Genomic DNA, 24,041 nt, shown 5'->3' on the forward strand with positions numbered 1-24,041 from the left:
TTATGCCTTTTTCACCAAAGCTCCTACTTTGATTCCTCACCGTTGCGCAGATACCACGAAGGAAGCGCCTGAATGAACGTTTTGCTGCAGCAGGTATTGAAAGAGCTTGGGAAAAGGGAATGCTTTTCTTCAAACCGGTAGAAAAAAGAAAAAGCTGGCTATGGTGTGACCATACAAGGATTTGACGCAAACGAGTGAAAATGCATGTGCTGCGTGCCATCAATACAAGCTGGTGCGAGTATAGTCACTTCAAAGCCGTTTTGGGGCGGATGAGTACCTATTTGAACTTGATTTAGGACCATTGAAAGTGTGAGAGTGACTGGCCTTGTTCTGCTTCGGGGACACAAAGGCAAGAATCATAATTTGTGTCCGAAAAAGGACACTATGCAGGGAATGAGTAGCCCTTCCGCGCCATTCTTGTAAAACGCTCCACAATCTTGTCATAACCAAATTAAAAAGTGACAAACCTTGAAATGTGGCATAGATAACGAGGTGGAAAATGGCTTGTTTGGAAATTGAGACGGCTTAGACAAAGGGAGAGAGGCTGGGAACTTACGTTCGCAGTTTATTCATGTGGCACAGCACAGTATAGAACACCCGTGGCCACCGGCTCTCGTGTGTCCAGCGAGAAGCGGCGAGCCGTGACCGTATAGTGGTTAGTACTCTGCGTTGTGGTCTCGGCAACCCCGGTTCGAATCCGGGTCACGGCACATTTTTCGTTGTCCCTATGTGCAGACAAGGGACGTTGCGCGCCGTGCGTATACGCGACCAGTGCCATGCGCAGAGCTACTCCCCCTCGTCTCTGTTTAAAAAGAGCGTTTAGATATATAGTCTCGGTTAGTAGACCTGCGAAAGAGGAAGACCACTGTCGGCTGTTTCCCCGTCACTTCTTTCGCTCCGAGCGAGTGTCCTGGGTCGGTGACATGGCAAGAAGCAAACACCTTGGGCCAGTGGCGCAATGGATAACGCGTCTGACTACGGATCAGAAGATTCCAGGTTCGACTCCTGGCTGGCTCGAGCATCCATTTAACCAATTCTGTATTTGGGCGATGAGGGAAAAAAGTCTGTCAAGTAGTTGAGCGTAGCGCGCCAAACTAAAAGAACAGGCCTTATGCCTTTTTCACCAAAGCTCCTACTTTGATTCCTCACCGTTGCGCAGATACCACGAAGGAAGCGCCTGAATGAACGTTTTGCTGCAGCAGGTATTGAAAGAGCTTGGGAAAAGGGAATGCTTTTCTTCAACCGGTAGAAAAAAGAAAAAGCTGGCTATGGTGTGACCATACAAGGATTTGACGCAAACGAGTGAAAATGCATGTGCTGCGTGCCATCAATACAAGCTGGTGCGAGTATAGTCACTTCAAAGCCGTTTTGGGGCGGATGAGTACCTATTTGAACTTGATTTAGGACCATTGAAAGTGTGAGAGTGACTAGCCTTGTTCTGCTTCGGGGACACAAAGGCAAGAATCATAATTTGTGTCCGAAAAAGGACACTATGCAGGGAATGAGTAGCCCTTCCGCGCCATTCTTGTAAAACGCTCCACAATCTTGTCATAACCAAATTAAAAAGTGACAAACCTTGAAATGTGGCATAGATAACGAGGTGGAAAATGGCTTGTTTGGAAATTGAGACGGCTTAGACAAAGGGAGAGAGGCTGGGAACTTACGTTCGCAGTTTATTCATGTGGCACAGTATAGAACACCCGTGGCCACCAGCTCTCATGTGTCCAGCGAGAAGCGGCGAGCCGTGATCGTATAGTGGTTAGTACTCTGCGTTGTGGTCGCAGCAACCCCGGTTCGAATCTGGGTCGCGACACATTTTTTGTTGTCCCTATGTGCAGACAAGGGACGTTGCGCGCCGTGCGTATACGCGACCAGTGCCATGCGCAGAGCTACTCCCCCTCGTCTCTGTTTAAAAAGAGCGTTTAGATATATAGTCTCGGTTAGTAGACCTGCGAAAGAGGAAGACCACTGTCGGCTGTTTCCCCATCACTTCTTTCGCTCCGAGCGAGTGTCCTGGGTCGGTGACATGGCAACAAGCAAACACCTTGGGCCAGTGGCGCAATGGATAACGCGTCTGACTACGGATCAGAAGATTCCAGGTTCGACTCCTGGCTGGCTCGAGCATCCATTTAACCAATTCTGTATTTGGGCGATGAGGGAAAAAAGTCTGTCAAGTAGTTGAGCGTAGCGCGCCAAACTAAAAGAACAGGCCTTATGCCTTTTTCACCAAAGCTCCTACTTTGATTCCTCACCGTTGCGCAGATACCACGAAGGAAGCGCCTGAATGAACGTTTTGCTGCAGCAGGTATTGAAAGAGCTTGGGAAAAGGGAATGCTTTTCTTCAACCGGTAGAAAAAAGAAAAAGCTGGCTATGGTGTGACCATACAAGGATTTGACGCAAACGAGTGAAAATGCATGTGCTGCGTGCCATCAATACAAGCTGGTGCGAGTATAGTCACTTCAAAGCCGTTTTGGGGCGGATGAGTACCTATTTGAACTTGATTTAGGACCATTGAAAGTGTGAGAGTGACTGGCCTTGTTCTGCTTCGGGGACACAAAGGCAAGAATCATAATTTGTGTCCGAAAAAGGACACTTTGCAGGGAATGAGTAGCCCTTCCGCGCCATTCTTGTAAAACGCTCCACAATCTTGTCATAACCAAATTAAAAAGTGACAAACCTTGAAATGTGGCATAGATAACGAGGTGGAAAATGGCTTGTTTGGAAATTGAGACGGCTTAGACAAAGGGAGAGAGGCTGGGAACTTACGTTCGCAGTTTATTCATGTGGCACAGTATAGAACACCCGTGGCCACCAGCTCTCATGTGTCCAGCGAGAAGCGGCGAGCCGTGATCGTATAGTGGTTAGTACTCTGCGTTGTGGTCGCAGCAACCCCGGTTCGAATCTGGGTCGCGACACATTTTTTGTTGTCCCTATGTGCAGACAAGGGACGTTGCGCGCCGTGCGTATACGCGACCAGTGCCATGCGCAGAGCTACTCCCCCTCGTCTCTGTTTAAAAAGAGCGTTTAGATATATAGTCTCGGTTAGTAGACCTGCGAAAGAGGAAGACCACTGTCGGCTGTTTCCCCATCACTTCTTTCGCTCCGAGCGAGTGTCCTGGGTCGGTGACATGGCAACAAGCAAACACCTTGGGCCAGTGGCGCAATGGATAACGCGTCTGACTACGGATCAGAAGATTCCAGGTTCGACTCCTGGCTGGCTCGAGCATCCATTTAACCAATTCTGTATTTGGGCGATGAGGGAAAAAAGTCTGTCAAGTAGTTGAGCGTAGCGCGCCAAACTAAAAGAACAGGCCTTATGCCTTTTTCACCAAAGCTCCTACTTTGATTCCTCACCGTTGCGCAGATACCACGAAGGAAGCGCCTGAATGAACGTTTTGCTGCAGCAGGTATTGAAAGAGCTTGGGAAAAGGGAATGCTTTTCTTCAACCGGTAGAAAAAAGAAAAAGCTGGCTATGGTGTGACCATACAAGGATTTGACGCAAACGAGTGAAAATGCATGTGCTGCGTGCCATCAATACAAGCTGGTGCGAGTATAGTCACTTCAAAGCCGTTTTGGGGCGGATGAGTACCTATTTGAACTTGATTTAGGACCATTGAAAGTGTGAGAGTGACTGGCCTTGTTCTGCTTCGGGGACACAAAGGCAAGAATCATAATTTGTGTCCGAAAAAGGACACTATGCAGGGAATGAGTAGCCCTTCCGCGCCATTCTTGTAAAACGCTCCACAATCTTGTCATAACCAAATTAAAAAGTGACAAACCTTGAAATGTGGCATAGATAACGAGGTGGAAAATGGCTTGTTTGGAAATTGAGACGGCTTAGACAAAGGGAGAGAGGCTGGGAACTTACGTTCGCAGTGTATTCATGTGGCACAGCACAGTATAGAACACCCGTGGCCACCGGCTCTCGTGTGTCCAGCGAGAAGCGGCGAGCCGTGATCGTATTGTGGTTAGTACTCTGCGTTGTGGTCGCAGCAACCCCGGTTCGAATCCGGGTCACGGCACAATTTTCGTTGTCCCTATGTGCAGACAAGGGACGTTGCGCGCCGTGCGTATACGCGACCAGTGCCATGCGCAGAGCTACTCCCCCTCGTCTCTGTTTAAAAAGAGCGTTTAGATATATAGTCTCGGTTAGTAGACCTGCGAAAGAGGAAGACCACTGTCGGCTGTTTCCCCGTCACTTCTTTCGCTCCGAGCGAGTGTCCTGGGTCGGTGACATGGCAAGAAGCAAACACCTTGGGCCAGTGGCGCAATGGATAACGCGTCTGACTACGGATCAGAAGATTCCAGGTTCGACTCCTGGCTGGCTCGAGCATCCATTTAACCAATTCTGTATTTGGGCGATGAGGGAAAAAAGTCTGTCAAGTAGTTGAGCGTAGCGCGCCAAACTAAAAGAACAGGCCTTATGCCTTTTTCACCAAAGCTCCTACTTTGATTCCTCACCGTTGCGCAGATACCACGAAGGAAGCGCCTGAATGAACGTTTTGCTGCAGCAGGTATTGAAAGAGCTTGGGAAAAGGGAATGCTTTTCTTCAACCGGTAGAAAAAAGAAAAAGCAGGCTATGGTGTGACCATACAAGGATTTGACGCAAACGAGTGAAAATGCATGTGCTGCGTGCCATCAATACAAGCTGGTGCGAGTATAGTCACTTCAAAGCAGTTTTGGGGCGGATGAGTACCTATTTGAACTTGATTTAGGACCATTGAAAGTGTGAGAGTGACTGGCCTTGTTCTGCTTCGGGGACACAAAGGCAAGAATCATAATTTGTGTCCGAAAAAGGACACTATGCAGGGAATGAGTAGCCCTTCCGCGACATTCTTGTAAAACGCTCCACAATCTTGTCATAACCAAATTAAAAAGTGACAAACCTTGAAATGTGGCATAGATAACGAGGTGGAAAATGGCTTGTTTGGAAATTGAGACGGCTTAGACAAAGGGAGAGAGGCTGGGAACTTACGTTCGCAGTTTATTCATGTGGCACAGCACAGTATAGAACACCCGTGGCCACCGGCTCTCGTGTGTCCAGCGAGAAGCGGCGAGCCGTGATCGTATAGTGGTTAGTACTCTGCGTTGTGGTCGCAGCAACCCCGGTTCGAATCCGGGTCACGGCACATTTTTCGTTGTCCCTATGTGCAGACAAGGGACGTTGCGCGCCGTGCGTATACGCGACCAGTGCCATGCGCAGAGCTACTCCCCCTCGTCTCTGTTTAAAAAGAGCGTTTAGATATATAGTCTCGGTTAGTAGACCTGCGAAAGAGGAAGACCACTGTCGGCTGTTTCCCCGTCACTTCTTTCGCTCCGAGCGAGTGTCCTGGGTCGGTGACATGGCAAGCAGCAAACACCTTGGGCCAGTGGCGCAATGGATAACGCGTCTGACTACGGATCAGAAGGTTCCAGGTTCGACTCCTGGCTGGCTCGAGCATCCATTTAACCAATTCTGTATTTGGGCGATGAGGGAAAAAAGTCTGTCAAGTAGTTGAGCGTAGCGCGCCAAACTAAAAGAACAGGCCTTATGCCTTTTTCACCAAAGCTCCTACTTTGATTCCTCACCGTTGCGCAGATACCACGAAGGAAGCGCCTGAATGAACGTTTTGCTGCAGCAGGTATTGAAAGAGCTTGGGAAAAGGGAATGCTTTTCTTCAACCGGTAGAAAAAAGAAAAAGCTGGCTATGGTGTGACCATACAAGGATTTGACGCAAACGAGTGAAAATGCATGTGCTGCGTGCCATCAATACAAGCTGGTGCGAGTATAGTCACTTCAAAGCCGTTTTGGGGCGGATGAGTACCTATTTGAACTTGATTTAGGACCATTGAAAGTGTGAGAGTGACTGGCCTTGTTCTGCTTCGGGGACACAAAGGCAAGAATCATAATTTGTGTCCGAAAAAGGACACTATGCAGGGAATGAGTAGCCCTTCCGCGCCATTCTTGTAAAACGCTCCACAATCTTGTCATAACCAAATTAAAAAGTGACAAACCTTGAAATGTGGCATAGATAACGAGGTGGAAAATGGCTTGTTTGGAAATTGAGACGGCTTAGACAAAGGGAGAGAGGCTGGGAACTTACGTTCGCAGTTTATTCATGTGGCACAGCACAGTATAGAACACCCGTGGCCACCGGCTCTCGTGTGTCCAGCGAGAAGCGGCGAGCCGTGATCGTATAGTGGTTAGTACTCTGCGTTGTGGTCGCAGCAACCCCGGTTCGAATCCGGGTCACGGCACATTTTTCGTTGTCCCTATGTGCAGACAAGGGACGTTGCGCGCCGTGCGTATACGCGACCAGTGCCATGCGCAGAGCTACTCCCCCTCGTCTCTGTTTAAAAAGAGCGTTTAGATATATAGTCTCGGTTAGTAGACCTGCGAAAGAGGAAGACCACTGTCGGCTGTTTCCCCGTCACTTCTTTCGCTCCGAGCGAGTGTCCTGGGTCGGTGACATGGCAAGAAGCAAACACCTTGGGCCAGTGGCGCAATGGATAACGCGTCTGACTACGGATCAGAAGATTCCAGGTTCGACTCCTGGCTGGCTCGAGCATCCATTTAACCAATTCTGTATTTGGGCGATGAGGGAAAAAAGTCTGTCAAGTAGTTGAGCGTAGCGCGCCAAACTAAAAGAACAGGCCTTATGCCTTTTTCACCAAAGCTCCTACTTTGATTCCTCACCGTTGCGCAGATACCACGAAGGAAGCGCCTGAATGAACGTTTTGCTGCAGCAGGTATTGAAAGAGCTTGGGAAAAGGGAATGCTTTTCTTCAACCGGTAGAAAAAAGAAAAAGCTGGCTATGGTGTGACCATACAAGGATTTGACGCAAACGAGTGAAAATGCATGTGCTGCGTGCCATCAATACAAGCTGGTGCGAGTATAGTCACTTCAAAGCCGTTTTGGGGCGGATGAGTACCTATTTGAACTTGATTTAGGACCATTGAAAGTGTGAGAGTGACTGGCCTTGTTCTGCTTCGGGGACACAAAGGCAAGAATCATAATTTGTGTCCGAAAAAGGACACTATGCAGGGAATGAGTAGCCCTTCCGCGCCATTCTTGTAAAACGCTCCACAATCTTGTCATAACCAAATTAAAAAGTGACAAACCTTGAAATGTGGCATAGATAACGAGGTGGAAAATGGCTTGTTTGGAAATTGAGACGGCTTAGACAAAGGGAGAGAGGCTGGGAACTTACGTTCGCAGTTTATTCATGTGGCACAGCACAGTATAGAACACCCGTGGCCACCGGCTCTCGTGTGTCCAGCGAGAAGCGGCGAGCCGTGATCGTATAGTGGTTAGTACTCTGCGTTGTGGTCGCAGCAACCCCGGTTCGAATCCGGGTCACGGCACATTTTTCGTTGTCCCTATGTGCAGACAAGGGACGTTGCGCGCCGTGCGTATACGCGACCAGTGCCATGCGCAGAGCTACTCCCCCTCGTCTCTGTTTAAAAAGAGCGTTTAGATATATAGTCTCGGTTAGTAGACCTGCGAAAGAGGAAGACCACTGTCGGCTGTTTCCCCGTCACTTCTTTCGCTCCGAGCGAGTGTCCTGGGTCGGTGACATGGCAAGCAGCAAACACCTTGGGCCAGTGGCGCAATGGATAACGCGTCTGACTACGGATCAGAAGGTTCCAGGTTCGACTCCTGGCTGGCTCGAGCATCCATTTAACCAATTCTGTATTTGGGCGATGAGGGAAAAAAGTCTGTCAAGTAGTTGAGCGTAGCGCGCCAAACTAAAAGAACAGGCCTTATGCCTTTTTCACCAAAGCTCCTACTTTGATTCCTCACCGTTGCGCAGATACCACGAAGGAAGCGCCTGAATGAACGTTTTGCTGCAGCAGGTATTGAAAGAGCTTGGGAAAAGGGAATGCTTTTCTTCAAACCGGTAGAAAAAAGAAAAAGCTGGCTATGGTGTGACCATACAAGGATTTGACGCAAACGAGTGAAAATGCATGTGCTGCGTGCCATCAATACAAGCTGGTGCAAGTATAGTCACTTCAAAGCCGTTTTGGGGCGGATGAGTACCTATTTGAACTTGATTTAGGACCATTGAAAGTGTGAGAGTGACTGGCCTTGTTCTGCTTCGGGGACACAAAGGCAAGAATCATAATTTGTGTCCGAAAAAGGACACTATGCAGGGAATGAGTAGCCCTTCCGCGCCATTCTTGTAAAACGCTCCACAATCTTGTCATAACCAAATTAAAAAGTGACAAACCTTGAAATGTGGCATAGATAACGAGGTGGAAAATGGCTTGTTTGGAAATTGAGACGGCTTATACAAAGGGAGAGAGGCTGGGAACTTACGTTCGCAGTTTATTCATGTGGCACAGTATAGAACACCCATGGCCACCAGCTCTCATGTGTCCAGCGAGAAGCGGCGAGCCGTGATCGTATAGTGGTTAGTACTCTGCGTTGTGGTCGCAGCAACCCCGGTTCGAATCCGGGTCACGGCACATTTTTCGTTGTCCCTATGTGCAGACAAGGGACGTTGCGCGCCGTGCGTATACGCGACCAGTGCCATGCGCAGAGCTACTCCCCCTCGTCTCTGTTTAAAAAGAGCGTTTAGATATATAGTCTCGGTTAGTAGACCTGCGAAAGAGGAAGACCACTGTCGGCTGTTTCCCCGTCACTTCTTTCGCTCCGAGCGAGTGTCCTGGGTCGGTGACATGGCAAGAAGCAAACACCTTGGGCCAGTGGCGCAATGGATAACGCGTCTGACTACGGATCAGAAGATTCCAGGTTCGACTCCTGGCTGGCTCGAGCATCCATTTAACCAATTCTGTATTTGGGCGATGAGGGAAAAAAGTCTGTCAAGTAGTTGAGCGTAGCGCGCCAAACTAAAAGAACAGGCCTTATGCCTTTTTCACCAAAGCTCCTACTTTGATTCCTCACCGTTGCGCAGATACCACGAAGGAAGCGCCTGAATGAACGTTTTGCTGCAGCCGGTATTGAAAGAGCTTGGGAAAAGGGAATGCTTTTCTTCAACCGGTAGAAAAAAGAAAAAGCTGGCTATGGTGTGACCATACAAGGATTTGACGCAAACGAGTGAAAATGCATGTGCTGCGTGCCATCAATACAAGCTGGTGCGAGTATAGTCACTTCAAAGCCGTTTTGGGGCGGATGAGTACCTATTTGAACTTGATTTAGGACCATTGAAAGTGTGAGAGTGACTGGCCTTGTTCTGCTTCGGGGACACAAAGGCAAGAATCATAATTTGTGTCCGAAAAAGGACACTATGCAGGGAATGAGTAGCCCTTCCGCGCCATTCTTGTAAAACGCTCCACAATCTTGTCATAACCAAATTAAAAAGTGACAAACCTTGAAATGTGGCATAGATAACGAGGTGGAAAATGGCTTGTTTGGAAATTGAGACGGCTTAGACAAAGGGAGAGAGGCTGGGAACTTACGTTTGCAGTTTATTCATGTGGCACAGCACAGTATAGAACACCCGTGGCCACCGGCTCTCGTGTGTCCAGCGAGAAGCGGCGAGCCGTGATCGTATAGTGGTTAGTACTCTGCGTTGTGGTCGCAGCAACCCCGGTTCGAATCCGGGTCACGGCACATTTTTCGTTGTCCCTATGTGCAGACAAGGGACGTTGCGCGCTGTGCGTATACGCGACCAGTGCCATGCGCAGAGCTACTCCCCCTCGTCTCTGTTTAAAAAGAGCGTTTAGATATATAGTCTCGGTTAGTAGACCTGCGAAAGAGGAAGACCACTGTCGGCTGTTTCCCCATCACTTCTTTCGCTCCGAGCGAGTGTCCTGGGTCGGTGACATGGCAAGAAGCAAACACCTTGGGCCAGTGGCGCAATGGATAACGCGTCTGACTACGGATCAGAAGATTCCAGGTTCGACTCCTGGCTGGCTCGAGCATCCATTTAACCAATTCTGTATTTGGGCGATGAGGGAAAAAAGTCTGTCAAGTAGTTGAGCGTAGCGCGCCAAACTAAAAGAACAGGCCTTATGCCTTTTTCACCAAAGCTCCTACTTTGATTCCTCACCGTTGCGCAGATACCACGAAGGAAGCGCCTGAATGAACGTTTTGCTGCAGCAGGTATTGAAAGAGCTTGGGAAAAGGGAATGCTTTTCTTCAACCGGTAGAAAAAAGAAAAAGCTGGCTATGGTGTGACCATACAAGGATTTGACGCAAACGAGTGAAAATGCATGTGCTGCGTGCCATCAATACAAGCTGGTGCGAGTATAGTCACTTCAAAGCCGTTTTGGGGCGGATGAGTACCTATTTGAACTTGATTTAGGACCATTGAAAGTGTGAGAGTGACTGGCCTTGTTCTGCTTCGGGGACACAAAGGCAAGAATCATAATTTGTGTCCGAAAAAGGACACTATGCAGGGAATGAGTAGCCCTTCCGCGCCATTCTTGTAAAACGCTCCACAATCTTGTCATAACCAAATTAAAAAGTGACAAACCTTGAAATGTGGCATAGATAACGAGGTGGAAAATGGCTTGTTTGGAAATTGAGACGGCTTAGACAAAGGGAGAGAGGCTGGGAACTTACGTTTGCAGTTTATTCATGTGGCACAGCACAGTATAGAACACCCGTGGCCACCGGCTCTCGTGTGTCCAGCGAGAAGCGGCGAGCCGTGATCGTATAGTGGTTAGTACTCTGCGTTGTGGTCGCAGCAACCCCGGTTCGAATCCGGGTCACGGCACAATTTTCGTTGTCCCTATGTGCAGACAAGGGACGTTGCGCGCCGTGCGTATACGCGACCAGTGCCATGCGCAGAGCTACTCCCCCTCGTCTCTGTTTAAAAAGAGCGTTTAGATATATAGTCTCGGTTAGTAGACCTGCAAAAGAGGAAGACCACTGTCGGCTGTTTCCCCATCACTTCTTTCGCTCCGAGCGAGTGTCCTGGGTCGGTGACATGGCAAGAAGCAAACACCTTGGGCCAGTGGCGCAATGGATAACGCGTCTGACTACGGATCAGAAGATTCCAGGTTCGACTCCTGGCTGGCTCGAGCATCCATTTAACCAATTCTGTATTTGGGCGATGAGGGAAAAAAGTCTGTCAAGTAGTTGAGCGTAGCGCGCCAAACTAAAAGAACAGGCCTTATGCCTTTTTCACCAAAGCTCCTACTTTGATTCCTCACCGTTGCGCAGATACCACGAAGGAAGCGCCTGAATGAACGTTTTGCTGCAGCAGGTATTGAAAGAGCTTGGGAAAAGGGAATGCTTTTCTTCAACCGGTAGAAAAAAGAAAAAGCTGGCTATGGTGTGACCATACAAGGATTTGACGCAAACGAGTGAAAATGCATGTGCTGCGTGCCATCAATACAAGCTGGTGCGAGTATAGTCACTTCAAAGCCGTTTTGGGGCGGATGAGTACCTATTTGAACTTGATTTAGGACCATTGAAAGTGTGAGAGTGACTGGCCTTGTTCTGCTTCGGGGACACAAAGGCAAGAATCATAATTTGTGTCCGAAAAAGGACACTATGCAGGGAATGAGTAGCCCTTCCGCGCCATTCTTGTAAAACGCTCCACAATCTTGTCATAACCAAATTAAAAAGTGACAAACCTTGAAATGTGGCATAGATAACGAGGTGGAAAATGGCTTGTTTGGAAATTGAGACGGCTTAGACAAAGGGAGAGAGGCTGGGAACTTACGTTCGCAGTTTATTCATGTGGCACAGCACAGTATAGAACACCCGTGGCCACCGGCTCTCGTGTGTCCAGCGAGAAGCGGCGAGCCGTGATCGTATAGTGGTTAGTACTCTGCGTTGTGGTCGCAGCAACCCCGGTTCGAATCCGGGTCACGGCACATTTTTCGTTGTCCCTATGTGCAGACAAGGGACGTTGCGCGCCGTGCGTATACGCGACCAGTGCCATGCGCAGAGCTACTCCCCCTCGTCTCTGTTTAAAAAGAGCGTTTAGATATATAGTCTCGGTTAGTAGACCTGCGAAAGAGGAAGACCACTGTCGGCTGTTTCCCCATCACTTCTTTCACTCCGAGCGAGTGTCCTGGGTCGGTGACATGGCAAGAAGCAAACACCTTGGGCCAGTGGCGCAATGGATAACGCGTCTGACTACGGATCAGAAGATTCCAGGTTCGACTCCTGGCTGGCTCGAGCATCCATTTAACCAATTCTGTATTTGGGCGATGAGGGAAAAAAGTCTGTCAAGTAGTTGAGCGTAGCGCGCCAAACTAAAAGAACAGGCCTTATGCCTTTTTCACCAAAGCTCCTACTTTGATTCCTCACCGTTGCGCAGATACCACGAAGGAAGCGCCTGAATGAACGTTTTGCTGCAGCAGGTATTGAAAGAGCTTGGGAAAAGGGAATGCTTTTCTTCAACCGGTAGAAAAAAGAAAAAGCTGGCTATGGTGTGACCATACAAGGATTTGACGCAAACGAGTGAAAATGCATGTGCTGCGTGCCATCAATACAAGCTGGTGCGAGTATAGTCACTTCAAAGCCGTTTTGGGGCGGATGAGTACCTATTTGAACTTGATTTAGGACCATTGAAAGTGTGAGAGTGACTGGCCTTGTTCTGCTTCGGGGACACAAAGGCAAGAATCATAATTTGTGTCCGAAAAAGGACACTATGCAGGGAATGAGTAGCCCTTCCGCGCCATTCTTGTAAAACGCTCCACAATCTTGTCATAACCAAATTAAAAAGTGACAAACCTTGAAATGTGGCATAGATAACGAGGTGGAAAATGGCTTGTTTGGAAATTGAGACGGCTTAGACAAAGGGAGAGAGGCTGGGAACTTACGTTCGCAGTTTATTCATGTGGCACAGTATAGAACACCCGTGGCCACCGGCTCTCATGTGTCCAGCGAGAAGCGGCGAGCCGTGATCGTATAGTGGTTAGTACTCTGCGTTGTGGTCGCAGCATCCCCGGGTCACGGCACATTTTTCGTTGTCCCTATGTGCAGACAAGGGACGTTGCGCGCCGTGCGTATACGCGACCAGTGCCATGCGCAGAGCTACTCCCCCTCGTCTCTGTTTAAAAAGAGCGTTTAGATATATAGTCTCGGTTAGTAGACCTGCGAAAGAGGAAGACCACTGTCGGCTGTTTCCCCGTCACTTCTTTCGCTCCGAGCGAGTGTCCTGGGTCGGTGACATGGCAAGAAGCAAACACCTTGGGCCAGTGGCGCAATGGATAACGCGTCTGACTACGGATCAGAAGATTCCAGGTTCGACTCCTGGCTGGCTCGAGCATCCATTTAACCAATTCTGTATTTGGGCGATGAGGGAAAAAAGTCTGTCAAGTAGTTGAGCGTAGCGCGCCAAACTAAAAGAACAGGCCTTATGCCTTTTTCACCAAAGCTCCTACTTTGATTCCTCACCGTTGCGCAGATACCACGAAGGAAGCGCCTGAATGAACGTTTTGCTGCAGCAGGTATTGAAAGAGCTTGGGAAAAGGGAATGCTTTTCTTCAACCGGTAGAAAAAAGAAAAAGCTGGCTATGGTGTGACCATACAAGGATTTGACGCAAACGAGTGAAAATGCATGTGCTGCGTGCCATCAATACAAGCTGGTGCGAGTATAGTCACTTCAAAGCCGTTTTGGGGCGGATGAGTACCTATTTGAACTTGATTTAGGACCATTGAAAGTGTGAGAGTGACTGGCCTTGTTCTGCTTCGGGGACACAAAGGCAAGAATCATAATTTGTGTCCGAAAAAGGACACTATGCAGGGAATGAGTAGCCCTTCCGCGCCATTCTTGTAAAACGCTCCACAATCTTGTCATAACCAAATTAAAAAGTGACAAACCTTGAAATGTGGCATAGATAACGAGGTGGAAAATGGCTTGTTTGGAAATTGAGACGGCTTAGACAAAGGGAGAGAGGCTGGGAACTTACGTTCGCAGTTTATTCATGTGGCACAGCACAGTATAGAACACCCGTGGCCACCAGCTCTCGTGTGTCCAGCGAGAAGCGGCGAGCCGTGATCGTATAGTGGTTAGTACTCTGCGTTGTGGTCGCAGCATCCCCGGGTCACGGCACATTTTTCGTTGTCCCTATGTGCAGACAAGGGACGTTGCGCGCCGTGCGTATACGCGACCAGTGCCATGCGCAGAGCTACTCCCCCTCGTCTCTGTTTAAAAAGAGCGTTTAGATATATAGTCTCGGTTAGTAGACCTGCGAAAGAGGAAGACCACTGTCGGCTGTTTCCCCGTCACTTCTTTCGCTCCGAGCGAGTGTCCTGGGTCGGTGACATGGCAAGAAGCAAACACCTTGGGCCAGTGGCGCAATGGATAACGCGTCTGACTACGGATCAGAAGATTCCAGGTTCGACTCCTGGCTGGCTCGAGCATCCATTTAACCAATTCTGTATTTGGGCGATGAGGGAAAAAAGTCTGTCAAGTAGTTGAGCGTAGCGCGCCAAACTAAAAGAACAGGCCTTATGCCTTTTTCACCAAAGCTCCTACTTTGATTCCTCACCGTTGCGCAGATACCACGAAGGAAGCGCCTGAATGAACGTTTTGCTGCAGCAGGTATTGAAAGAGCTTGGGAAAAGGGAATGCTTTTCTTCAACCGGTAGAAAAAAGAAAAAGCTGGCTATGGTGTGACCATACAAGGATTTGACGCAAACGAGTGAAAATGCATGTGCTGCGTGCCATCAATACAAGCTGGTGCGAGTATAGTCACTTCAAAGCCGTTTTGGGGCGGATGAGTACCTATTTGAACTTGATTTAGGACCATTGAAAGTGTGAGAGTGACTGGCCTTGTTCTGCTTCGGGGACACAAAGGCAAGAATCATAATTTGTGTCCGAAAAAGGACACTATGCAGGGAATGAGTAGCCCTTCCGCGCCATTCTTGTAAAACGCTCCACAATCTTGTCATAACCAAATTAAAAAGTGACAAACCTTGAAATGTGGCATAGATAACGAGGTGGAAAATGGCTTGTTTGGAAATTGAGACGGCTTAGACAAAGGGAGAGAGGCTGGGAACTTACGTTTGCAGTTTATTCATGTGGCACAGCACAGTATAGAACACCCGTGGCCACCGGCTCTCGTGTGTCCAGCGAGAAGCGGCGAGCCGTGATCGTATAGTGGTTAGTACTCTGCGTTGTGGTCGCAGCAACCCCGGTTCGAATCCGGGTCACGGCACATTTTTCGTTGTCCCTATGTGCAGACAAGGGACGTTGCGCGCCGTGCGTATACGCGACCAGTGCCATGCGCAGAGCTACGCCCCCTCGTCTCTGTTTAAAAAGAGCGTTTAGATATATAGTCTCGGTTAGTAGACCTGCGAAAGAGGAAGACCACTGTCGGCTGTTTCCCCGTCACTTCTTTCGCTCCGAGCGAGTGTCCTGGGTCGGTGACATGGCAAGCTGCAAACACCTTAGGCCAGTGGCGCAATGGATAACGCGTCTGACTACGGATCAGAAGATTCCAGGTTCGACTCCTGGCTGGCTCGAGCATCCATTTAACCAATTCTGTATTTGGGCGATGAGGGAAAAAAGTCTGTCAAGTAGTTGAGCGTAGCGCGCCAAACTAAAAGAACAGGCCTTATGCCTTTTTCACCAAAGCTCCTACTTTGATTCCTCACCGTTGCGCAGATACCACGAAGGAAGCGCCTGAATGAACGTTTTGCTGCAGCAGGTATTGAAAGAGCTTGGGAAAAGGGAATGCTTTTCTTCAACCGGTAGAAAAAAGAAAAAGCTGGCTATGGTGTGACCATACAAGGATTTGACGCAAACGAGTGAAAATGCATGTGCTGCGTGCCATCAATACAAGCTGGTGCGAGTATAGTCACTTCAAAGCCGTTTTGGGGCGGATGAGTACCTATTTGAACTTGATTTAGGACCATTGAAAGTGTGAGAGTGACTGGCCTTGTTCTGCTTCGGGGACACAAAGGCAAGAATCATAATTTGTGTCCGAAAAAGGACACTATGCAGGGAATGAGTAGCCCTTCCGCGCCATTCTTGTAAAACGCTCCACAATCTTGTCATAACCAAATTAAAAAGTGACAAACCTTGAAATGTGGCATAGATAACGAGGTGGAAAATGGCTTGTTTGGAAATTGAGACGGCTTAGACAAAGGGAGAGAGGCTGGGAACTTACGTTTGCAGTTTATTCATGTGGCACAGCACAGTATAGAACACCCGTGGCCACCGGCTCTCGTGTGTCCAGCGAGAAGCGGCGAGCCGTGATCGTATAGTGGTTAGTACTCTGCGTTGTGGTCGCAGCAACCCCGGTTCGAATCCGGGTCACGGCACATTTTTCGTTGTCCCTATGTGCAGACAAGGGACGTTGCGCGCTGTGCGTATACGCGACCAGTGCCATGCGCAGAGCTACTCCCCCTCGTCTCTGTTTAAAAAGAGCTTTTAGATATATAGTCTCGGTTAGTAGACCTGCGAAAGAGGAAGACCACTGTCGGCTGTTTCCCCATCACTTCTTTCGCTCCGAGCGAGTGTCCTGGGTCGGTGACATGGCAAGAAGCAAACACCTTGGGCCAGTGGCGCAATGGATAACGCGTCTGACTACGGATCAGAAGATTCCAGGTTCGACTCCTGGCTGGCTCGAGCATCCATTTAACCAATTCTGTATTTGGGCGATGAGGGAAAAAAGTCTGTCAAGTAGTTGAGCGTAGCGCGCCAAACTAAAAGAACAGGCCTTATGCCTTTTTCACCAAAGCTCCTACTTTGATTCCTCACCGTTGCGCAGATACCACGAAGGAAGCGCCTGAATGAACGTTTTGCTGCAGCAGGTATTGAAAGAGCTTGGGAAAAGGGAATGCTTTTCTTCAACCGGTAGAAAAAAGAAAAAGCTGGCTATGGTGTGACCATACAAGGATTTGACGCAAACGAGTGAAAATGCATGTGCTGCGTGCCATCAATACAAGCTGGTGCGAGTATAGTCACTTCAAAGCCGTTTTGGGGCGGATGAGTACCTATTTGAACTTGATTTAGGACCATTGAAAGTGTGAGAGTGACTGGCCTTGTTCTGCTTCGGGGACACAAAGGCAAGAATCATAATTTGTGTCCGAAAAAGGACACTATGCAGGGAATGAGTAGCCCTTCCGCGCCATTCTTGTAAAACGCTCCACAATCTTGTCATAACCAAATTAAAAAGTGACAAACCTTGAAATGTGGCATAGATAACGAGGTGGAAAATGGCTTGTTTGGAAATTGAGACGGCTTAGACAAAGGGAGAGAGGCTGGGAACTTACGTTCGCAGTTTATTCATGTGGCACAGTATAGAACACCCGTGGCCACCGGCTCTCATGTGTCCAGCGAGAAGCGGCGAGCCGTGATCGTATAGTGGTTAGTACTCTGCGTTGTGGTCGCAGCAACCCCGGTTCGAATCTGGGTCGCGGCACATTTTTTGTTGTCCCTATGTGCAGACAAGGGACGTTGCGCGCCGTGCGTATACGCGACCAGTGCCATGCGCAGAGCTACTCCCCCTCGTCTCTGTTTAAAAAGAGCGTTTAGATATATAGTCTCGGTTAGTAGACCTGCGAAAGAGGAAGACCACTGTCGGCTGTTTCCCCGTCACTTCTTTCGCTCCGAGCGAGTGTCCTGGGTCGGTGACATGGCAAGAAGCAAACACCTTGGGCCAGTGGCGCAATGGATAACGCGTCTGACTACGGATCAGAAGATTCCAGGTTCGACTCCTGGCTGGCTCGAGCATCCATTTAACCAATTCTGTATTTGGGCGATGAGGGAAAAAAGTCTGTCAAGTAGTTGAGCGTAGCGCGCCAAACTAAAAGAACAGGCCTTATGCCTTTTTCACCAAAGCTCCTACTTTGATTCCTCACCGTTGCGCAGATACCACGAAGGAAGCGCCTGAATGAACGTTTTGCTGCAGCAGGTATTGAAAGAGCTTGGGAAAAGGGAATGCTTTTCTTCAACCGGTAGAAAAAAGAAAAAGCTGGCTATGGTGTGACCATACAAGGATTTGACGCAAACGAGTGAAAATGCATGTGCTGCGTGCCATCAATACAAGCTGGTGCGAGTATAGTCACTTCAAAGCAGTTTTGGGGCGGATGAGTACCTATTTGAACTTGATTTAGGACCATTGAAAGTGTGAGAGTGACTGGCCTTGTTCTGCTTCGGGGACACAAAGGCAAGAATCATAATTTGTGTCCGAAAAAGGACACTATGCAGGGAATGAGTAGCCCTTCCGCGCCATTCTTGTAAAACGCTCCACAATCTTGTCATAACCAAATTAAAAAGTGACAAACCTTGAAATGTGGCATAGATAACGAGGTGGAAAATGGCTTGTTTGGAAATTGAGACGGCTTAGACAAAGGGAGAGAGGCTGGGAACTTACGTTCGCAGTTTATTCATGTGGCACAGCACAGTATAGAACACCCGTGGCCACCGGCTCTCGTGTGTCCAGCGAGAAGCGGCGAGCCGTGATCGTATAGTGGTTAGTACTCTGCGTTGTGGTCGCAGCAACCCCGGTTCGAATCCGGGTCACGGCACATTTTTCGTTGTCCCTATGTGCAGACAAGGGACGTTGCGCGCCGTGCGTATACGCGACCAGTGCCATGCGCAGAGCTACTCCCCCTCGTCTCTGTTTAAAAAGAGCGTTTAGATATATAGTCTCGGTTAGTAGACCTGCGAAAGAGGAAGACCACTGTCGGCTGTTTCCCCATCACTTCTTTCGCTCCGAGCGAGTGTCCTGGGTCGGTGACATGGCAAGCAGCAAACACCTTGGGCCAGTGGCGCAATGGATAACGCGTCTGACTACGGATCAGAAGGTTCCAGGTTCGACTCCTGGCTGGCTCGAGCATCCATTTAACCAATTCTGTATTTGGGCGATGAGGGAAAAAAGTCTGTCAAGTAGTTGAGCGTAGCGCGCCAAACTAAAAGAACAGGCCTTATGCCTTTTTCACCAAAGCTCCTACTTTGATTCCTCACCGTTGCGCAGATACCACGAAGGAAGCGCCTGAATGAACGTTTTGCTGCAGCAGGTATTGAAAGAGCTTGGGAAAAGGGAATGCTTTTCTTCAAACCGGTAGAAAAAAGAAAAAGCTGGCTATGGTGTGACCATACAAGGATTTGACGCAAACGAGTGAAAATGCATGTGCTGCGTGCCATCAATACAAGCTGGTGCAAGTATAGTCACTTCAAAGCCGTTTTGGGGCGGATGAGTACCTATTTGAACTTGATTTAGGACCATTGAAAGTGTGAGAGTGACTGGCCTTGTTCTGCTTCGGGGACACAAAGGCAAGAATCATAATTTGTGTCCGAAAAAGGACACTATGCAGGGAATGAGTAGCCCTTCCGCGCCATTCTTGTAAAACGCTCCACAATCTTGTCATAACCAAATTAAAAAGTGACAAACCTTGAAATGTGGCATAGATAACGAGGTGGAAAATGGCTTGTTTGGAAATTGAGACGGCTTATACAAAGGGAGAGAGGCTGGGAACTTACGTTCGCAGTTTATTCATGTGGCACAGTATAGAACACCCGTGGCCACCAGCTCTCATGTGTCCAGCGAGAAGCGGCGAGCCGTGATCGTATAGTGGTTAGTACTCTGCGTTGTGGTCGCAGCAACCCCGGTTCGAATCCGGGTCACGGCACATTTTTCGTTGTCCCTATGTGCAGACAAGGGACGTTGCGCGCCGTGCGTATACGCGACCAGTGCCATGCGCAGAGCTACTCCCCCTCGTCTCTGTTTAAAAAGAGCGTTTAGATATATAGTCTCGGTTAGTAGACCTGCGAAAGAGGAAGACCACTGTCGGCTGTTTCCCCATCACTTCTTTCGCTCCGAGCGAGTGTCCTGGGTCGGTGACATGGCAAGAAGCAAACACCTTGGGCCAGTGGCGCAATGGATAACGCGTCTGACTACGGATCAGAAGATTCCAGGTTCGACTCCTGGCTGGCTCGAGCATCCATTTAACCTATTCTGTATTTGGGCGATGAGGGAAAAAAGTCTGTCAAGTAGTTGAGCGTAGCGCGCCAAACTAAAAGAACAGGCCTTATGCCTTTTTCACCAAAGCTCCTACTTTGATTCCTCACCGTTGCGCAGATACCACGAAGGAAGCGCCTGAATGAACGTTTTGCTGCAGCAGGTATTGAAAGAGCTTGGGAAAAGGGAATGCTTTTCTTCAACCGGTAGAAAAAAGAAAAAGCTGGCTATGGTGTGACCATACAAGGATTTGACGCAAACGAGTGAAAATGCATGTGCTGCGTGCCATCAATACAAGCTGGTGCGAGTATAGTCACTTCAAAGCAGTTTTGGGGCGGATGAGTACCTATTTGAACTTGATTTAGGACCATTGAAAGTGTGAGAGTGACTGGCCTTGTTCTGCTTCGGGGACACAAAGGCAAGAATCATAATTTGTGTCCGAAAAAGGACACTATGCAGGGAATGAGTAGCCCTTCCGCGCCATTCTTGTAAAACGCTCCACAATCTTGTCATAACCAAATTAAAAAGTGACAAACCTTGAAATGTGGCATAGATAACGAGGTGGAAAATGGCTTGTTTGGAAATTGAGACGGCTTATACAAAGGGAGAGAGGCTGGGAACTTACGTTCGCAGTTTATTCATGTGGCACAGTATAGAACACCCGTGGCCACCAGCTCTCATGTGTCCAGCGAGAAGCGGCGAGCCGTGATCGTATAGTGGTTAGTACTCTGCGTTGTGGTCGCAGCAACCCCGGTTCGAATCCGGGTCACGGCACATTTTTCGTTGTCCCTATGTGCAGACAAGGGACGTTGCGCGCCGTGCGTATACGCGACCAGTGCCATGCGCAGAGCTACTCCCCCTCGTCTCTGTTTAAAAAGAGCGTTTAGATATATAGTCTCGGTTAGTAGACCTGCGAAAGAGGAAGACCACTGTCGGCTGTTTCCCCGTCACTTCTTTCGCTCCGAGCGAGTGTCCTGGGTCGGTGACATGGCAAGAAGCAAACACCTTGGGCCAGTGGCGCAATGGATAACGCGCCTGACTACGGATCAGAAGATTCCAGGTTCGACTCCTGGCTGGCTCGAGCATCCATTTAACCAATTCTGTATTTGGGCGATGAGGGAAAAAAGTCTGTCAAGTAGTTGAGCGTAGCGCGCCAAACTAAAAGAACAGGCCTTATGCCTTTTTCACCAAAGCTCCTACTTTGATTCCTCACCGTTGCGCAGATACCACGAAGGAAGCGCCTGAATGAACGTTTTGCTGCAGCAGGTATTGAAAGAGCTTGGGAAAAGGGAATGCTTTTCTTCAACCGGTAGAAAAAAGAAAAAGCTGGCTATGGTGTGACCATACAAGGATTTGACGCAAACGAGTGAAAATGCATGTGCTGCGTGCCATCAATACAAGCTGGTGCGAGTATAGTCACTTCAAAGCCGTTTTGGGGCGGATGAGTACCTATTTGAACTTGATTTAGGACCATTGAAAGTGTGAGAGTGACTGGCCTTGTTCTGCTTCGGGGACACAAAGGCAAGAATCATAATTTGTGTCCGAAAAAGGACACTATGCAGGGAATGAGTAGCCCTTCCGCGCCATTCTTGTAAAACGCTCCACAATCTTGTCATAACCAAATTAAAAAGTGACAAACCTTGAAATGTGGCATAGATAACGAGGTGGAAAATGGCTTGTTTGGAAATTGAGACGGCTTAGACAAAGGGAGAGAGGCTGGGAACTTACGTTCGCAGTTTATTCATGTGGCACAGTATAGAACACCCGTGGCCACCAGCTCTCATGTGTCCAGCGAGAAGCGGCGAGCCGTGATCGTATAGTGGTTAGTACTCTGCGTTGTGGTCGCAGCAACCCCGGTTCGAATCTGGGTCGCGGCACATTTTTTGTTGTCCCTATGTGCAGACAAGGGACGTTGCGCGCCGTGCGTATACGCGACCAGTGCCATGCGCAGAGCTACTCCCCCTCGTCTCTGTTTAAAAAGAGCGTTTAGATATATAGTCTCGGTTAGTAGACCTGCGAAAGAGGAAGACCACTGTCGGCTGTTTCCCCATCACTTCTTTCGCTCCGAGCGAGTGTCCTGGGTCGGTGACATGGCAACAAGCAAACACCTTGGGCCAGTGGCGCAATGGATAACGCGTCTGACTACGGATCAGAAGATTCCAGGTTCGACTCCTGGCTGGCTCGAGCATCCATTTAACCAATTCTGTATTTGGGCGATGAGGGAAAAAAGTCTGTCAAGTAGTTGAGCGTAGCGCGCCAAACTAAAAGAACAGGCCTTATGCCTTTTTCACCAAAGCTCCTACTTTGATTCCTCACCGTTGCGCAGATACCACGAAGGAAGCGCCTGAATGAACGTTTTGCTGCAGCAGGTATTGAAAGAGCTTGGGAAAAGGGAATGCTTTTCTTCAACCGGTAGAAAAAAGAAAAAGCTGGCTATGGTGTGACCATACAAGGATTTGACGCAAACGAGTGAAAATGCATGTGCTGCGTGCCATCAATACAAGCTGGTGCGAGTATAGTCACTTCAAAGCAGTTTTGGGGCGGATGAGTACCTATTTGAACTTGATTTAGGACCATTGAAAGTGTGAGAGTGACTGGCCTTGTTCTGCTTCGGGGACACAAAGGCAAGAATCATAATTTGTGTCCGAAAAAGGACACTATGCAGGGAATGAGTAGCCCTTCCGCGACATTCTTGTAAAACGCTCCACAATCTTGTCATAACCAAATTAAAAAGTGACAAACCTTGAAATGTGGCATAGATAACGAGGTGGAAAATGGCTTGTTTGGAAATTGAGACGGCTTAGACAAAGGGAGAGAGGCTGGGAACTTACGTTCGCAGTTTATTCATGTGGCACAGCACAGTATAGAACACCCGTGGCCACCGGCTCTCGTGTGTCCAGCGAGAAGCGGCGAGCCGTGATCGTATAGTGGTTAGTACTCTGCGTTGTGGTCGCAGCAACCCCGGTTCGAATCCGGGTCACGGCACATTTTTCGTTGTCCCTATGTGCAGACAAGGGACGTTGCGCGCCGTGCGTATACGCGACCAGTGCCATGCGCAGAGCTACTCCCCCTCGTCTCTGTTTAAAAAGAGCGTTTAGATATATAGTCTCGGTTAGTAGACCTGCGAAAGAGGAAGACCACTGTCGGCTGTTTCCCCATCACTTCTTTCACTCCGAGCGAGTGTCCTGGGTCGGTGACATGGCAAGAAGCAAACACCTTGGGCCAGTGGCGCAATGGATAACGCGTCTGACTACGGATCAGAAGATTCCAGGTTCGACTCCTGGCTGGCTCGAGCATCCATTTAACCAATTCTGTATTTGGGCGATGAGGGAAAAAAGTCTGTCAAGTAGTTGAGCGTAGCGCGCCAAACTAAAGGAACAGGCCTTATGCCTTTTTCACCAAAGCTCCTACTTTGATTCCTCACCGTTGCGCAGATACCACGAAGGAAGCGCCTGAATGAACGTTTTGCTGCAGCAGGTATTGAAAGAGCTTGGGAAAAGGGAATGCTTTTCTTCAACCGGTAGAAAAAAGAAAAAGCTGGCTATGGTGTGACCATACAAGGATTTGACGCAAACGAGTGAAAATGCATGTGCTGCGTGCCATCAATACAAGCTGGTGCGAGTATAGTCACTTCAAAGCAGTTTTGGGGCGGATGAGTACCTATTTGAACTTGATTTAGGACCATTGAAAGTGTGAGAGTGACTGGCCTTGTTCTGCTTCGGGGACACAAAGGCAAGAATCATAATTTGTGTCCGAAAAAGGACACTATGCAGGGAATGAGTAGCCCTTCCGCGACATTCTTGTAAAACGCTCCACAATCTTGTCATAACCAAATTAAAAAGTGACAAACCTTGAAATGTGGCATAGATAACGAGGTGGAAAATGGCTTGTTTGGAAATTGAGACGGCTTAGACAAAGGGAGAGAGGCTGGGAACTTACGTTCGCAGTTTATTCATGTGGCACAGCACAGTATAGAACACCCGTGGCCACCGGCTCTCGTGTGTCCAGCGAGAAGCGGCGAGCCGTGATCGTATAGTGGTTAGTACTCTGCGTTGTGGTCGCAGCAACCCCGGTTCGAATCCGGGTCACGGCACATTTTTCGTTGTCCCTATGTGCAGACAAGGGACGTTGCGCGCCGTGCGTTTACGCGACCAGTGCCATGCGCAGAGCTACTCTCCCTCGTCTCTGTTTAAAAAGAGCGTTTAGATATATAGTC

The 24,041-nt window shown here is 48.8% G+C and overlaps 35 non-coding genes across 35 annotated transcripts; all 35 read left to right on the forward strand.

Annotated features, from left to right (window-relative positions):
• The first annotated feature begins 944 nt into the window (after window positions 1–944).
• On the forward strand, window positions 945–1,017 carry trnar-acg (transfer RNA arginine (anticodon ACG)). The gene has a single exon. It is a non-coding gene; the product is annotated as a tRNA-Arg (tRNA).
• Window positions 1,018–2,047: 1,030 nt separating this feature from the next.
• On the forward strand, window positions 2,048–2,120 carry trnar-acg (transfer RNA arginine (anticodon ACG)). The gene has a single exon. It is a non-coding gene; the product is annotated as a tRNA-Arg (tRNA).
• A 1,030-nt stretch (window positions 2,121–3,150) lies between these two features.
• Window positions 3,151–3,223, forward strand: trnar-acg (transfer RNA arginine (anticodon ACG)). The gene has a single exon. It is a non-coding gene; the product is annotated as a tRNA-Arg (tRNA).
• A 1,035-nt stretch (window positions 3,224–4,258) lies between these two features.
• On the forward strand, window positions 4,259–4,331 carry trnar-acg (transfer RNA arginine (anticodon ACG)). The gene has a single exon. It is a non-coding gene; the product is annotated as a tRNA-Arg (tRNA).
• Window positions 4,332–5,060: 729 nt separating this feature from the next.
• On the forward strand, window positions 5,061–5,132 carry trnah-gug (transfer RNA histidin (anticodon GUG)). The gene has a single exon. It is a non-coding gene; the product is annotated as a tRNA-His (tRNA).
• A 234-nt stretch (window positions 5,133–5,366) lies between these two features.
• trnar-acg (transfer RNA arginine (anticodon ACG)) lies at window positions 5,367–5,439 on the forward strand. Its single transcript has one exon. It is a non-coding gene; the product is annotated as a tRNA-Arg (tRNA).
• Window positions 5,440–6,168: 729 nt separating this feature from the next.
• trnah-gug (transfer RNA histidin (anticodon GUG)) lies at window positions 6,169–6,240 on the forward strand. The gene has a single exon. It is a non-coding gene; the product is annotated as a tRNA-His (tRNA).
• A 234-nt stretch (window positions 6,241–6,474) lies between these two features.
• Window positions 6,475–6,547, forward strand: trnar-acg (transfer RNA arginine (anticodon ACG)). Its single transcript has one exon. It is a non-coding gene; the product is annotated as a tRNA-Arg (tRNA).
• A 729-nt stretch (window positions 6,548–7,276) lies between these two features.
• Window positions 7,277–7,348, forward strand: trnah-gug (transfer RNA histidin (anticodon GUG)). The gene has a single exon. It is a non-coding gene; the product is annotated as a tRNA-His (tRNA).
• A 234-nt stretch (window positions 7,349–7,582) lies between these two features.
• On the forward strand, window positions 7,583–7,655 carry trnar-acg (transfer RNA arginine (anticodon ACG)). Its single transcript has one exon. It is a non-coding gene; the product is annotated as a tRNA-Arg (tRNA).
• A 725-nt stretch (window positions 7,656–8,380) lies between these two features.
• On the forward strand, window positions 8,381–8,452 carry trnah-gug (transfer RNA histidin (anticodon GUG)). Its single transcript has one exon. It is a non-coding gene; the product is annotated as a tRNA-His (tRNA).
• A 234-nt stretch (window positions 8,453–8,686) lies between these two features.
• On the forward strand, window positions 8,687–8,759 carry trnar-acg (transfer RNA arginine (anticodon ACG)). Its single transcript has one exon. It is a non-coding gene; the product is annotated as a tRNA-Arg (tRNA).
• Window positions 8,760–9,488: 729 nt separating this feature from the next.
• trnah-gug (transfer RNA histidin (anticodon GUG)) lies at window positions 9,489–9,560 on the forward strand. The gene has a single exon. It is a non-coding gene; the product is annotated as a tRNA-His (tRNA).
• Window positions 9,561–9,794: 234 nt separating this feature from the next.
• Window positions 9,795–9,867, forward strand: trnar-acg (transfer RNA arginine (anticodon ACG)). The gene has a single exon. It is a non-coding gene; the product is annotated as a tRNA-Arg (tRNA).
• A 729-nt stretch (window positions 9,868–10,596) lies between these two features.
• trnah-gug (transfer RNA histidin (anticodon GUG)) lies at window positions 10,597–10,668 on the forward strand. Its single transcript has one exon. It is a non-coding gene; the product is annotated as a tRNA-His (tRNA).
• Window positions 10,669–10,902: 234 nt separating this feature from the next.
• trnar-acg (transfer RNA arginine (anticodon ACG)) lies at window positions 10,903–10,975 on the forward strand. The gene has a single exon. It is a non-coding gene; the product is annotated as a tRNA-Arg (tRNA).
• Window positions 10,976–11,704: 729 nt separating this feature from the next.
• On the forward strand, window positions 11,705–11,776 carry trnah-gug (transfer RNA histidin (anticodon GUG)). The gene has a single exon. It is a non-coding gene; the product is annotated as a tRNA-His (tRNA).
• A 234-nt stretch (window positions 11,777–12,010) lies between these two features.
• Window positions 12,011–12,083, forward strand: trnar-acg (transfer RNA arginine (anticodon ACG)). The gene has a single exon. It is a non-coding gene; the product is annotated as a tRNA-Arg (tRNA).
• Window positions 12,084–13,102: 1,019 nt separating this feature from the next.
• trnar-acg (transfer RNA arginine (anticodon ACG)) lies at window positions 13,103–13,175 on the forward strand. The gene has a single exon. It is a non-coding gene; the product is annotated as a tRNA-Arg (tRNA).
• Window positions 13,176–14,199: 1,024 nt separating this feature from the next.
• trnar-acg (transfer RNA arginine (anticodon ACG)) lies at window positions 14,200–14,272 on the forward strand. Its single transcript has one exon. It is a non-coding gene; the product is annotated as a tRNA-Arg (tRNA).
• Window positions 14,273–15,001: 729 nt separating this feature from the next.
• Window positions 15,002–15,073, forward strand: trnah-gug (transfer RNA histidin (anticodon GUG)). The gene has a single exon. It is a non-coding gene; the product is annotated as a tRNA-His (tRNA).
• Window positions 15,074–15,307: 234 nt separating this feature from the next.
• trnar-acg (transfer RNA arginine (anticodon ACG)) lies at window positions 15,308–15,380 on the forward strand. The gene has a single exon. It is a non-coding gene; the product is annotated as a tRNA-Arg (tRNA).
• A 729-nt stretch (window positions 15,381–16,109) lies between these two features.
• trnah-gug (transfer RNA histidin (anticodon GUG)) lies at window positions 16,110–16,181 on the forward strand. Its single transcript has one exon. It is a non-coding gene; the product is annotated as a tRNA-His (tRNA).
• Window positions 16,182–16,415: 234 nt separating this feature from the next.
• On the forward strand, window positions 16,416–16,488 carry trnar-acg (transfer RNA arginine (anticodon ACG)). Its single transcript has one exon. It is a non-coding gene; the product is annotated as a tRNA-Arg (tRNA).
• Window positions 16,489–17,518: 1,030 nt separating this feature from the next.
• trnar-acg (transfer RNA arginine (anticodon ACG)) lies at window positions 17,519–17,591 on the forward strand. The gene has a single exon. It is a non-coding gene; the product is annotated as a tRNA-Arg (tRNA).
• Window positions 17,592–18,320: 729 nt separating this feature from the next.
• On the forward strand, window positions 18,321–18,392 carry trnah-gug (transfer RNA histidin (anticodon GUG)). The gene has a single exon. It is a non-coding gene; the product is annotated as a tRNA-His (tRNA).
• A 234-nt stretch (window positions 18,393–18,626) lies between these two features.
• trnar-acg (transfer RNA arginine (anticodon ACG)) lies at window positions 18,627–18,699 on the forward strand. Its single transcript has one exon. It is a non-coding gene; the product is annotated as a tRNA-Arg (tRNA).
• Window positions 18,700–19,424: 725 nt separating this feature from the next.
• On the forward strand, window positions 19,425–19,496 carry trnah-gug (transfer RNA histidin (anticodon GUG)). The gene has a single exon. It is a non-coding gene; the product is annotated as a tRNA-His (tRNA).
• Window positions 19,497–19,730: 234 nt separating this feature from the next.
• trnar-acg (transfer RNA arginine (anticodon ACG)) lies at window positions 19,731–19,803 on the forward strand. Its single transcript has one exon. It is a non-coding gene; the product is annotated as a tRNA-Arg (tRNA).
• A 724-nt stretch (window positions 19,804–20,527) lies between these two features.
• trnah-gug (transfer RNA histidin (anticodon GUG)) lies at window positions 20,528–20,599 on the forward strand. Its single transcript has one exon. It is a non-coding gene; the product is annotated as a tRNA-His (tRNA).
• A 234-nt stretch (window positions 20,600–20,833) lies between these two features.
• Window positions 20,834–20,906, forward strand: trnar-acg (transfer RNA arginine (anticodon ACG)). The gene has a single exon. It is a non-coding gene; the product is annotated as a tRNA-Arg (tRNA).
• Window positions 20,907–21,936: 1,030 nt separating this feature from the next.
• trnar-acg (transfer RNA arginine (anticodon ACG)) lies at window positions 21,937–22,009 on the forward strand. The gene has a single exon. It is a non-coding gene; the product is annotated as a tRNA-Arg (tRNA).
• Window positions 22,010–22,738: 729 nt separating this feature from the next.
• Window positions 22,739–22,810, forward strand: trnah-gug (transfer RNA histidin (anticodon GUG)). Its single transcript has one exon. It is a non-coding gene; the product is annotated as a tRNA-His (tRNA).
• Window positions 22,811–23,044: 234 nt separating this feature from the next.
• Window positions 23,045–23,117, forward strand: trnar-acg (transfer RNA arginine (anticodon ACG)). The gene has a single exon. It is a non-coding gene; the product is annotated as a tRNA-Arg (tRNA).
• A 729-nt stretch (window positions 23,118–23,846) lies between these two features.
• Window positions 23,847–23,918, forward strand: trnah-gug (transfer RNA histidin (anticodon GUG)). The gene has a single exon. It is a non-coding gene; the product is annotated as a tRNA-His (tRNA).
• Window positions 23,919–24,041: the final 123 nt, after the last annotated feature.

Source organism: Osmerus mordax, chromosome 19, assembly GCF_038355195.1.
Source record: "Osmerus mordax isolate fOsmMor3 chromosome 19, fOsmMor3.pri, whole genome shotgun sequence".
In the NCBI taxonomy this organism is placed as follows: domain Eukaryota; kingdom Metazoa; phylum Chordata; class Actinopteri; order Osmeriformes; family Osmeridae; genus Osmerus; species Osmerus mordax.